This window comes from Ixodes scapularis, unplaced genomic scaffold (assembly GCF_016920785.2).
Source record: "Ixodes scapularis isolate PalLabHiFi unplaced genomic scaffold, ASM1692078v2 PGA_scaffold7__128_contigs__length_106722199, whole genome shotgun sequence".
NCBI classification, from domain to species: Eukaryota; Metazoa; Arthropoda; class Arachnida; order Ixodida; family Ixodidae; genus Ixodes; species Ixodes scapularis.
In genome coordinates this window covers 53,006,644-53,020,366 of record NW_024609882.1, presented here as the reverse complement: position 1 = coordinate 53,020,366, position 13,723 = coordinate 53,006,644, and the positions used below count along the sequence as shown (strand labels likewise).

The 13,723-nt window shown below is 45.7% G+C and overlaps 1 pseudogene; it reads right to left on the bottom strand.

Moving 5' to 3' along the window:
- Window positions 1-7,388: 7,388 nt before the first annotated feature.
- LOC121833127 overlaps window positions 7,389-13,723 on the bottom strand; it is a 36,863-nt pseudogene continuing 30,528 nt past the window's right edge.

Genomic DNA, 13,723 nt, shown 5'->3' with positions numbered 1-13,723 from the left:
GACGACGCCAGAGGAGCCGACTTTGAGCTACGCCGCCATGGCCCGACGACCGCCGCAAACTAACCGCCAGGCCACGGCGCCACCCCGACGAGACCCTCCGATACCACAGTATCCTCGACGCCAGGAAGGACAGGTCCAGGACGTCCGTGCGGAGCAACCCTCGACGAGGAAGACCGACGTGTGGCAAACCGCCGACTGACGCCCGCTCTGCTACCACTGCGGGGAAGCCGAACACATCTACCGCGGCTGCCCCTACCGTCGACTTGGGCTGCGGGGTTTCCACCCGAATGACCCACGCCCGAGATACGGCGAACGCCCTCGCGACATCGAGGGGTACCTCCGACGCTCGCCCTCCTCAGCCCCGTCTCTTCGCCATGAATCTCGCTCACCATCGCCACGACGTTCAGCGTCTCCAGCGCCGACCCCGCCGAGAGAGCTTGTGTCCTCTGCGTCGCCTGGAAAACTAAGTGCGGCAACGCCTGGAGGTGGCGTTGCCGAAGACGACCAAAGTAAAGAGCCGCGAAGAACGCCGGAGCGCTCCCACTCTCTCGACGCCACGCATCCCAACGACACCCCTGCAACAGTGTCCAACAACCTAAACGTCGCCATCGACGGCCACGACGCATCAGCACTCGTGGACACCGGAGCGGGCTACTCAGTCTTGAGTGGGAGGCTCTCCCGCCGCCTTCGAAAAGTCATGACGCGTGGGATGGACCTCAAATACGAACCGCAGGAAGACACCTCATTACACCTGTCGGGAGATGCACTGCTCGCGTCGAGATCCACGGTGAGATGTGCCTTCTGAAGTTCGTCGTTCTACAAGACTGTTCCAGAGACGTCATTCTTGTCATGGACTTTCTATGTGAACACGAATACGGTGCCGTCATCGACCTTGGTGAGAACAGATTGACGCTGCGCAAGCCTGTTCCGCCTTCAGAGAAACCCTAAACAGCGTCAGCCGCCGTCCGAGTCGCTGCCGACCACGCGAACCTGCCGCCGCGATCAAGTGTTGTCGTACCAGTAGTGACCGATGCAGCTACATGCGGCAAAGTTGTTCTGGAAGGCAACCTTCAATTGCTCCTGAGAAGAGGAATAGGCGTTGCAAGAGGAGTGGCTGAACTTCAGGATGGGCGCACCGTGGTCCTCGTGACGAACTTCCGACAAGAAACGCAACACCTCACGAAAGGTGCCGCTGCGGGACACGTCGAGGAACTTCGGAACTCCGCCAAAATCGCCGTGATTGCCCAAGAATCATCACCACCTCAGCAAGACATTACGCCGCCAGCGCAGCTCGACATTGACCCCAAGCTTCCAGGTCCGAAACGACGGCACCTGAGTGACGTCCTCGCCGAATACAGCGACTGCTTCGCGACGTCGTCGAAGGTGCACCAAACCGCCGTTGCGAAACGTCGCATCGTTACCGAGGACGACGCGCTCCCTGTGCACCGATCGCCGTACCTAATCTCCATAAAAGAGAGCAAGGTCATCCAAGAGCAAGTGCAAGAAATGCTGAACGACGACATAATCCAGCCTTCAAGCAGTCCGTGGGCCTCTCCAGTCGTGCTGGTTAAAGAGAAGGACGGAACGCTTAGGTTCTGCGTGGACTACCGGCAGCTGAACGCAGTAATGAAGAAAGGCATCTATCCACTCCCCCGCATCGATGACACGCTAGATCGGCTTCGCCACTCTCGATATTTTTTATCGATGGACCTGAAGAGCGGCTACTGGCACATCGAAGTCGACGAACGGGACCGAGAGAAGACAGCTTTCGTCACGCCGGATGGGCTGTACGAGTTCAAGGTGATGCCCTTCGGACTATGTACGGCGCCAGCAACTCTCCAGCGTGTCATGGACACTGTGCTGGCAGGTCTGAAATGGCAGAGCTGCCTCGTCTACCAGAACGATGTCGTGGAATTCACACGAAATTTCGACGAACACCTCAGACGACTTCGAGCCGTGCTTCAAGCCATCAAGACCGCCGGCCTGTCACTAAAGCCAACAAAGTGTCGGTTCGCCTACGGGGAACTAAAGTTCCTCGGCCACGTCGTGAACAGCAAAGGTGTTCTACCTGACCCCGGGAAGACCCGCGCCGTAGCTGCATTTGCGCCGCCGTCTGACAAGAAGGCAGTGAGATTTCTCGGACTCTGTGCCTACTACAGGCGCTTTGTTCGAGACTTCGCCAAACTATCCGCACCGCTGACACACCTCACGAAGGACGCCGTACAGTTAGAGTGGACAGATCACCAGAGGTCATTTGACGAGCTCAAACGAAGACTCCAGGCGCCCCCGATTCTTGGCTATTTCGACCAGTTTGCTGAAACCGAGATCTACACCGACGCCAGTAACACCGGACTGGGTGCGGTACTCCTCCAAGTGCAGGACGGAGCAGAGCGAGTTATCGCATACGCAAGTCTGACGCTGTCTAACGCGGAGAGGAACTATTCAACAACTGAAAAAAAGTGCCTCGCTATCGTCTGGGCAATAACAAAGTTTCGCCCATATTTATATGGAAGTCATTTTCGCGTGTCACAGACCACCACTCGCTCTGCTGGCTGGCGAATCTGAAGGACCCCTCCGGACGCCTCGCCCGGTGGAGCCTACGACTGCAGGAGTTCGACATGACCGTGGTGTACCAGTCCGGCCGGAAGCACAATGACGCCGACTGCCTGTCGAGGGCCCCCCAGTCGAGGCCGGTCCTTCCTGCACCGAAGTGAACGACGATGAGTGTTTCCTCGGCGCTCTGGATGTCAGCGACATGGCAGCACTCCAACGAGACGACCCTGAGCTGCGAGCACTCATCGAGCACCTAGAGGGACAAGGAAGCGCCGTTCCCCGCGGTTTTGTACGAACACTGCCAACCTTCTCCACCCGACAAGGTGTGCTCTACAAGGAGAACTTCAGCGACAACAGCACGACGTGGCTGTTGGTGGTCCCTTCTAGTCTTCAGGAAGACATTTTTCAAGCCTGCCATGACGACCCGACGGCGGGACACCTTGGTTACAGCAGGACTCTTGCAAGGATACGCGAAAAGTACTACTGGCCCAAGCTTGCGTAGACAGTGCACCACTACACCCGATCTTGCCACGAGTGTCAACGACGGAAGAAGCCACCGACGAGACCGGCAGGATTCTTCAGCCTATTGCGCCGCCATCTGCCCCATTCCAGCAAATCGGTATGAATTTGCTCGGACCTTTCCCACCGTCGACGCAAGGAAATCGATGGATCATCGTCGCAACCTATTATCTCACGCGGTACGCCGAGGCAAAAGCCCTTCCATCAGGAACGGCAGTTGAAGTCGCGAAGTTTTTCATCGAGTTCATCGTCCTCCGGCACGGCACTCCCGAAGTCCTGATCTCAGACCGTGGATCAACATTCATGGCCCAGCTGACGCAAGAAGTCCGTCTCAGCCACACCAGCCATCGTCGCACGACGGCGTACCACCCGCAGACCAACGGGCTAACGCAGAGACTCAGCAAGACCATCGCCGACATGATCTCCATGTATGTCGACGTGGAGCACAAGACATGGGACGAGGTGTTGCCGTACGTCACATTTGCCTACAACACGGCCGTACAAGAGACCACCGGAGTGACACCCTATCAACTGGTGCATGGGCGCAAGGTAACGACAATGCTGGACGCTATGTTACCCCACGAACCGGCTGTCGACGCAAGCGACGACGCCCAGGTGCTTGCCCAAAGGGCAGAAGAAGTCCGTCACCTCGCCAGACTCCGGATTAAAACTCAACAACGTGTCGACACTGGCCGCTACAACCTTCGTCGTCGGGACGTCCACTTCCAGCCCGGAGACAGGGTGTGGGTGTGGACACCGATTCGCAGCCGCGGTCTCAGCGAGAAACTCCTGAAACGTTACTTTGGACCCTACCAAGTGCTTCGTCGACCCGGGGATCTGAACTACGAGGTGATGCCCGACGGAACACGGACTTCGTCACGCCGCCCTCCACGACTGGAAGTCGTCCACATCGTGCGACGGAAGCCGTACTACGTTCGATAGGACTGTGGAACTTATGTGTTCCAAATGACTCTTTTGTTTACCGTTCTTTTTATTTGCTTTGTTTTGTTTTGGGGTTGCATCGGGACGGTGCACTTTTTAAGGGGGGAGTAATGCCACGGGCGCAGCTGGCCAAGTAGGCAGCGCGCTCGTGGCCTAACGGTTATCGCGCTTGCCTTCCACACAGAAGACCAAGGTTCGATTCCTGGCCGCGGCTACACATTTTTGTTGACATGTAATGTGATGTTCTGGTGAATTCGAGAACCGTCTTGGCTGGTTCGAGGTTAGACTGTTCTACGCGCCGAACCTTCTACGCCGAACGATCCAGAAATCCACGTGGGTACATAAGGGATTCCGCAAGGCGAGCGGAGTCAGTTTTCGCCCCAGCGTTCAACTCTTCTGCGACGTCCGCGACGCTCTGTTATTATCTTTTTTACCCTTTTATTTTTGGCACAAGTTCGCCACATTGAACGTTTATTTCTTCCTGTTTACTTCTTGTTTTTTGGTCACCACCCGTGACAATATAGTGTACAGTGTATTAAATATCCCTTTTTATTGGGAGCCTCTTTTCTCATTTAAAAGAAGTTTGTATGGTTAAAAAAACAACGAACAATTTTATTCATGCTTTGATGTGCCACTTGGCGAGATGTAGACAAAATGCTGAATACCAGTGATCAGGAAATGGAGGGGGGCGGTGGTTGCACTTCTATGATCATCACTGTCAAGACTTTATTATTCGGAATCCGGAAATGCTCGCATGAATTATTTATAAATAAACGCTTGATGTGGTGCGCCTGAGTGATAAATAAACTGTATTCATGTTAATGTGATAACCCCTAAAAAGATAAAAAAATGTTTTGTTTGAGTATATTCAAAAATTTGCAACTAGAGTCATTACAACTAGAGTCATAAGCAGATCGCGGAAGACGCATGCATTTATTCTTTCACCTTTATTCTGGTACCTACTTCGCCATCTAGATTAAAAACAAAAATCATTATTTAAAAAGGTACATATTCAGCGCTCGGAAAAAGGCGCAATTGGAAGTCATATTGACCGTTCTTGATTGAAGTAAATTCCAATCATGCGTGGTTTCTACAAAAAAATTGTTTCGCAGCATGTCACCCCAAAACAGAATTTCTCATACCAATTTAAGACATTTTCATTTATATTGAAAACGTGAAAATGGACTTTTATATATTTAGACTTCTTTACACTAGTTTGTGAGCAATACATGTTGTGAAAGAATTTCAGACGCTTTCTATGATCACTTCATAATTGCCACTTTAGCTCATGTTTACACCTCGCCAAACTAAGTTGCTAATCATAATTATCTAAAAAATCTCGCAGTAATATTTTGAATTGATCTCGAGTTTCTTCGTAATGGTATATGGGTCTCAAAAACACAGGCATATTCAAAAGGTAAAATGGTCTGATTAAAATAAAATATTTTTTTAAGCGACTGGGTTGGAAGTTTAAAATTTGGCGCGAAAAGCCAAGCATACAAGGGCTGTTAAAGAAATGTGGTCATCTTAGGCATTTCACCTTAGATGGATAGTGAACTTCACACACAAATAGTTGCATTCCTTAGCCGCCTTGAGGACTATTTCATTCAGTGATATGTAAATCTGGCTGTAATACTTTCCTTGTAGGCGTCAAGTATGATTTTTTTTGTATTTTCAGAATCATTTGCCATCACTATCACCGTGATACAAAGTTGTAGAAATTGTTTTGAAAAATCAGGCTATCAAGCGCGTTCTTAATCTATCTATATACAACACAGTGATCTGCAATCATTCAAATTGTAAAACAAACATCAACATCAATATCACTCATAAAAATCCGAAATAAATTTAGTCCTAGAACAGAGCCTTGCCGTTACACCTGAAGTGACGTTGAAACATTTAAAATTGAAAGTCATTTAAAACCAAAGGCTGCTTTTTGAAAATAAAACACTCATGATCCCAGTTACAAACTTTTTCATAAAGTTTCTAGGCGCTGAGCTTATAAATTAAAAGACCGTGAGAAACGACCCGTAAAAGGCCTCACTGAAATAAAAATAAAATACTATGAATAGTCCGTCGCTTGTCGATTACCATAGAAAGGTCGTCAAATTGTTATACTAGTTGTGTGCTACAAGAACAGCCCCGAAGGAATCCGTGTTGCTAGGGATGCAAAAGGTTAAACGCACTAACATGCGTCCTGATGTTACTTAAAATATTCTGTTCCATTACCTTGAAAAACATGCGTGTGAGCGACATTGAACGGCAATTGCCGAAACTGTTCTTAGGGCCGCTTTTATGGACTATCACTACTGGAGCACGCCTCCGATGTGAAGAAAAAATATACGCGCTTCAAATTTTCGTGCAAAAGGTAAAATACAAAAACTCGATAAATATTTCGAAATACACGCAGTCCTATCTTCTGGGCCAGTCAATTTCATTGTGCCTACGTTGAAACATTGATTTGGAACTCCAGGCACACCAAATTACACTTCCAGCGGTATATTGGTTGCCGCTGGAAGATTGAAATGTGCAGAAAGTGACCGGCAAGACGCCAGAACCGACCGAAAATATAAATTGAAATTCTCGCGTTTCACTGTCGATATTGACTATAGCATAGTTGTCACTGGCGTCGATGGGTAGAATTGTGTTTACCGGTACTACGAACATATTTGCTACACTGTATTGGCGAACGCCGAGTTCTGTTTTCTAAATAAAGAAATAACCTTGCCTTAGCATTCACCAACCTGTATCGAAGCACTCTTGCAAGTTCTTTTCATTTCGGTGATCACTCGGACGCCGTGTTTGACGGAATCTATGCTAGACCGCCCATTTCGTTTATGCGTGTTTTGTGCAAAACACGTAACTCACGTGTAAGCAACGGCTTGTCGCTCCTTCGCTTTGGTGTACGCATTCGCGACAGGACACATCCTTCCTTAGGTTAAATGCTTTACCTTTAGTTTTATACAGAGGTCATCGACGCTCACTCACTCGGAAAAAGGTTCAAACATTGGAAGGTAAGATTCGAGCGCACAGTTCATTTTTGCATACCCTGCCCGGTAATCAAATATATAATTGCTTAACTTGATATGCTCTTGCTTTCAAATTTTAAGATGACCTCAGACACAATAGATTTACAGTGACTTACGCTGGAACTGTATGCGTATTTAACAATCCCAGAAGTGTAAGACAGCAAAATATCTCAAACACCGCCCGTATCCTAATTGAGTGTCGGCTCAGTAACAAACCGTTCGATCGAAAAATCGTTTAGTACGCTTAAAAACTCGGTAAAGAGTTGACCGCCAGTGGCACCCGTAAAGTTTTAAATATCCTATGCAATTGCTAAAAGATTAAAATCACCGCCAATAATATTATGATCACAGGCAATCCTCTCTATTGTACTGGAAAAGGAGGAGAGGGATTAAATGGTGTTCGACATTTCATTCCGTGGCCTCTAAACATCCTTCATTGCTGACCATTTTCTCTTAATCAACATATTCTGACAAGACACAGTTTCGGGATATTGAGCATTTACCGGAATTACGGTACAGGAAACCTTTGATCAACTATATAAAAATACGCGCCTCCACAATGGAAGCATCTTTCATGTATTTAACAATCAAAAACGCCGGGAAATGGCTCCCCGTCAAGCTTAAAACAGAATAACCGAGACTCGGCTTTCTAATCACTAAATGCAGCTTCGTCATCACGAACGGCTGATGAAAGTGGTAAACTTTATTTTTTAAGCTTCTACAATTCACGAAAAACATGGAAGTCGAGTATATGGCTCGCGGGCAAAAACAGAGACAATGCCCGTCAGTGTGTTTTGTGGCAGGACTCCGGGAATGCTTTGCATGCTTAAAAATTAGCCCGAATATTTTAGGACTGCCTTCGTGCCATTTTGACGATGTGCCTTTGCATAATCCCACGGGATATATTTTTTTTCTATTGTGCAATACAGTTTTTGAAACATCGTCTTGTATACTGTACGTGGAATCATTTAGCTTTCGAGCTTTTCTGAGGATGTTCTGCTTTTTCTTTTTTTAGAGGATCTGAATTTAACAATGATCGGACAATTTTTACCAGCAGAAATCTTGCGGAATCTATCCGCTTGATTGATCGCAACATTCAGTTTAGCGACAGAATTTACATCCCGTAACCCCAACACCAATTAAATTCTCCGCTAAATTTAGTTAAAAAATTCAGTTTCTCCGCTAGATTTAGCGGACAAATTTAGTTTCTTTGGTTGAAATAGCGGAAAAAATGACCTCACGTTAAACCAATACCAATTTAATCCCCGCTACGTGTTCGATACACCAATTTAGATCCGCGCAAACTTTAGCGGGGCAATTCAGTTTCTCCGCTAGATTAGTAGGTTTTTACACATATTTATGATGGCATTGGGTCCCATTACGGGTTCGTACAACATCATATCATCCCAGCGCCAACTGCCTTGTCGAGCGTTTCCATCGATCACTAACGGCCTCCCTCAAGAGTCGTGACGACCCAGATCACTGGTGTGCGATCTGGCTCATCATACCTCTTGAGCTTGAGCGAAATCGTAGGCGCACTGCAGCTTACTTAGTGTAAGGAACCATATTTCGTCTTCCGCGTGAGTTCTTCAAGTAACCTGCGCACCTACTGCGGCTTTTAACCTGGCTAGCTATGCAGCACACAGCTCCTCGACATTAGGAGAAAAGAAAGTGATATCTTCTAGACTGCACAAACGCTCTGGAACATACCAATCTGGTAATCTAAACACAACGAAAAACGTTCCGAAATGCCATGACACGATGCGTAGACCTATGCAACCACCAGAACCGCTCATTCACACTGGAAGTGGATCGGCGTTCGTAAAGCGTTTGCAAACGTGGTTGTATAAAGATCCAGTGCAATTGCACGCACACTTGATGTCATCAAGTGCGCGGGACATTGTACTGAATCTATATACAAATGCAATCGCAACCGCTTTGCGAACGCGGATCCGCTTCCAGTGTGAATGAGCGGTTACCGCTGCTGTACAATACGGCTCCTGTCACCAACACAACATCGGTGCCTACACCACATTATTACTCTGTCTCCTGAATGAGAGCAGCCTGGATAGACGAGCAATAGCGTGCTCACCCGTGGAACAGGCAAACGACTAGACGCGGTGAGCAGCACCACCATGTATGCTAAACTATACAGGGTGTTTTTTTTTAGCTGCACCAAATTTTCAAAAAAAGGGAACGTGAGATAGAGTAATTTAAGCCCTAAGGAAGTGTTAATGGCCATGGCGGCCACTAGAAAAAGGTGGAATTGGGTAACTATAGTTAGCTCATTAACTAAAATGTTTTAACTAACTTTTTAATTTTTCACTTGAGAGTACATAATGTATTTAGAGAATTGAAGTTCGAACCCAATATGGCCTAGTCCTGCCATCAAAGTTTGATTAAAAAAGTTGTAGTAGGTGCTACGGGGTCAAGAAATTTCACTTTGGTACATGGCGTCAACCGAAACTAAGCGAGGAAGAGCGCCGGTAAAGTTTTCGCTCCGTCTTTTCGGACATCTGATTTGTTATTATCGCGGCCGGCTCCACTTGCTTTGGCGAAGCTGCCTGCGATAACGACGATCCACGGGGGCCAGAAGGGCGGAGCGATAACTTTACCGGCGCTCTTTCTCGTTTAGTTTCGGTTTGACGCTGTGTACCAAAGTGACATTTCTTGACCTCGTAACACCCTACTGCAACTTTTTTAACCAAACTTTGAAGGCACTTTGATGGCAGGGCTAGATTATATTGATGTCAAGCTGCAATTCTCTAAATACATTATGTGGCCTCAAGTAAAAAATTAAGAAGTTAGTTAAAACATTTTAGCGAATTAGCTAACTAATTACCTAACTTCACCGTTTTTCTAGTGGCCGCCATGGCCATTAACACTGCCCCAGGGCTTCAATTACTCTATCTCATGTTCCCTTTTTCTGCTAATTTGGTGCAGCTAAAACAAAAACACCCTGTATATTTGTAAATACTACGTGTATGATATGTGGACGTCTCCACTTCCCATACATGCCCGCCACCCCGGTTTAAATTTTGCTAGTACTGTCGTCTGCCGTTAAATCACCTGCCTTATCAATTAGTTTGTATTATCACATATTTTTAGACCTTTTGTGTAAATATTCAAACCTCTTTTTCGGTAATTGATTTAGCCTCCGTTTTTTCTTTTTTTGCAAGCCATAACCCGTGCTTTTGTCAAATCTGTTAACTCTTCAAGCAGGCAGGGCGAAGCCCCGTGTACTTAAAAAGGTTAAGGCTCTTAGTTACACTGGGAGGGTGGGTGGCAAGCGAAGCTGTGGTAACATATGCAACGATTTGCCACTGCTCTATACCAAATGCCGCCGCATGTCGCAGCACGCCACCACTGGTCGTATTGTCGTTTCTTTTCCCTTTGCTGCTCCTTGTATTCAGGCTACTTCTCGGTAGTCCTAACTATGCGTGGCCTACACATAGAGGTGCTACAATAATGAAAGAAGTTACTAGGCGAGTTATTTTTTTATTGGTGAAAGGATAGTGACGTCACTTCCCACGTCGCAAGCTTGCGCAACAGCATTCTTTACCGGGAAACGTACGCTGTGAGCGGTTGGTGCTTGGCATTGTTAGCAGGTGAGCCTTATTATCAAGTTTGTTGGTCTGATGCTTGTTTTGTTGTTTGTTCTTCATTAAAACGAATGCAGGGGCCAAAAACCCGTCCAAGACGCAATTGGAGCGGGACGTTCGCGAAGAGCGCAGATGGGACGCCGGCGACTAAAGCGCGAATTCATCGTCGTGATAGTAAAAATTGGTCAGGGGCGGATACCCGCAGGAACAAAAGAACGATTGCAACAAAACATTCGACAGGCTGCACGAGTATTGCATTATAATAAACTTGAGCAAACGCCAGTTTGGTGTACCAGAGCTGACACCTCTTGGCCATCAGAAAGAGTGTCAAGGTATCCGACAACTACCAGACAAGATCAAAGTCATCACCGGTTGTCCAGATTCCACAACAAAACGCGCCCTCTAGCGATATTCGGGGCTTGTAAACTTTTACAGGCGTTTCCTCCCCCACTGTGCCAAAATTATACCGCCATTGGAGACACTGCTTTGCTCCTCCAAAGGCGAGAAATCAATGTCGCCAGTGTCCCCAAAAGTGTCCATAGAATTCTGGAGCGTTAAGAAAAAACTCACTGATGCCACACTTCTTGTGCACCCATCCCAAAATGCACCACCGTATCTGATTCTCGATGCCTCGGACGTCGTCGTCGGCGGTGTGCTGCAGCAGAAGATCGGTAATATATGGTATATATATATAAAACTGAGAAGAAAAAAACCTTTAGTGAAAAACAGCAACAACGGACGATTTAATCTTCGACGTTTCGGCCGGATTCCGGCCGAAACGTCGAAGATAAAATTGTCCGTTGTTGCTGTTTTTCACTAAGGGTTTTTTTCTTCTCAGTTTTATACCCACGCCTTCGGCCTCCCGCCACCATGCCCGTTATATATATATATATATATATATATATATATATATATATATATATATATATATATATATATATATATATATATATATATATATATATATATATATACATTTACGTAAACCGCAAGACGCCGAGAGGAAGGACGGTGCCTTCAGAAGAAAGATGCTCACAGCGTACTTGGCCGTCAAACACTTCCGACACTTCCTCGAAGGCCGTGCCTTCTTCATAGGCACGCATCACAACCCACTGGTTTATTCCATTCCGTCATCAAACCAAAGTTACATCTTGGTCCCCAATTATGTTTGAACAGGTCATGTGGCAGCCAAGATGTTTTTATGTGCAATATTTACGAAGTAGAGGAAACTGTTGTTGAAATCACTCGATGCAGCCGCCGGCCGCTCGATAGCCGAATATTGAAGCTCGTGGTGTCTAGCTCTGTCAGCACGCGCCGACAGGCTTCTTTATTATTGTTTTGGCAGAACCAGCAGCTTGGCTGCCACACAGAGGTATTTTCTGGGGGGATTTTAAGCGTGTGAAACTCCTAGAAAAACATCCCCCTCTCTTTTTTTCTGCCCTAAACATTTACAAATGTGGAATTCAAGCGACAAGGTCAGGACACCCGGATAATTCTATTTTCTTAGATGACTAATGAGTGTTGACTCGTCCTTCTTTTTATTTTATTGGTTTAGCTGTGGGTATAGGGGTTCAGTGTGATGCGTATTCTTTCTGTAAGGTGCGGAAGTTGTTTTTTATCTATTATTTACTGCACCGCCGCCGCCGCCATCTCGACTACGTTGGTTCACATTGGGATATATAAGCCCCCCCCCCCCCCCCTTTCTACACATAGATATGGTTTTGGAATGAAAAAAAGAATTGGCAACCAAGAATAGTTTTTGTTCCAGTCTAACTCGTGATTTATTTTTATATGGATTTGTGATTTAAATAGTTCTCACACCACAGAACCGAGATAGCAATTTTTACGTACGTTTCAATTCTCTTTATCTTTGTCCACAGTTTGTCTCCCGTGTATAAGGAAACTGAGATATGTTGCCATTGTTCGTTTTGAGGTCCATCTATCACGAACCGCCTTCGGTGTCGTAGCGTTATTTTTGAACCACGAGGTGTCAGCGAGGAGCGACGCTGAAATAAGAAGATATCAGTTTGTCTCGTTGAAAGGTTCCTTCCAAATTTACCTCGAAATACATTTCTCAGAGGTTTGATTTCTATTTTGTCGGTTGTCATAGATGGATTTTTTTTTCTCTCTCAAACACTTCTGACGACGCTGCACTGGAAACTTAGTGCTGATCATATGCACAGGAATCGACGCATATATCCAGGTCTGAAGTTGGAACGGTCAAGTGAAAACAAACCCAGGGGAAACGCTTGAAAAAGCTTAAGGTGACGTTCTTACAGATTCTGGTAGTTTAGGTGCTGTTTGGTCTCTTCTTCTCATTTTGAATACCTTCTTGAATGGGTCGTTATCATTTCAAACTTAATATATTATTTTTTCCTCTGGTATAACCTCTAATATTGTTTATATTTATTGTGGATTGTATTCGCGTCACTGATACATGTGCCAACTCGTCCTTGCGCCACGAATTTTAATTTGTTGTTAAAAGGCTATCAAGAATAACTCAATTATGATAAGGTTGTCATGCTACAAAAATATGAACGCAAAAGTAAATGGACGACTTTCTTATTTTTTATTTGTTTTCTTTAGGCACCTCACCAAATATGACCCAGAAATTACATATTTCTTCAAGAGTATGCTCTTTATTACACTTAAACGTTTTTTTAAATTAAATATAAATGTAGCTTTTTAAGATGTTTATATTCATAAAAACTGATACGCAGACACTGGTTTCGAAAAACTATTTTAATGCGCTCATACCTATATTCTGTTATGATGATGGGAGTTCTAATTCTGCTTAGCGGTTAGTTGAACTACAATAAAATATTTGATAAGGTTTTGAACTCTAGATATATAGAAAGAAGTGTACATGGGTCTTTGTTAGTTTCACTGTACTTACGTTGTAGCAGAATTTTAAATTTTATTGTTTTTGACGCGTCTAGTTCATGAACATATTATAAAATTAATTGCATAAAATAAACCGGCTTGTGATAGGTAGATATAGTGTACAGTGTATTAAATATCCCTCTTTATTGGGAGCCTCTTTTCTCATTTAAATAAAGTTGATATGGTTAAAAAGAC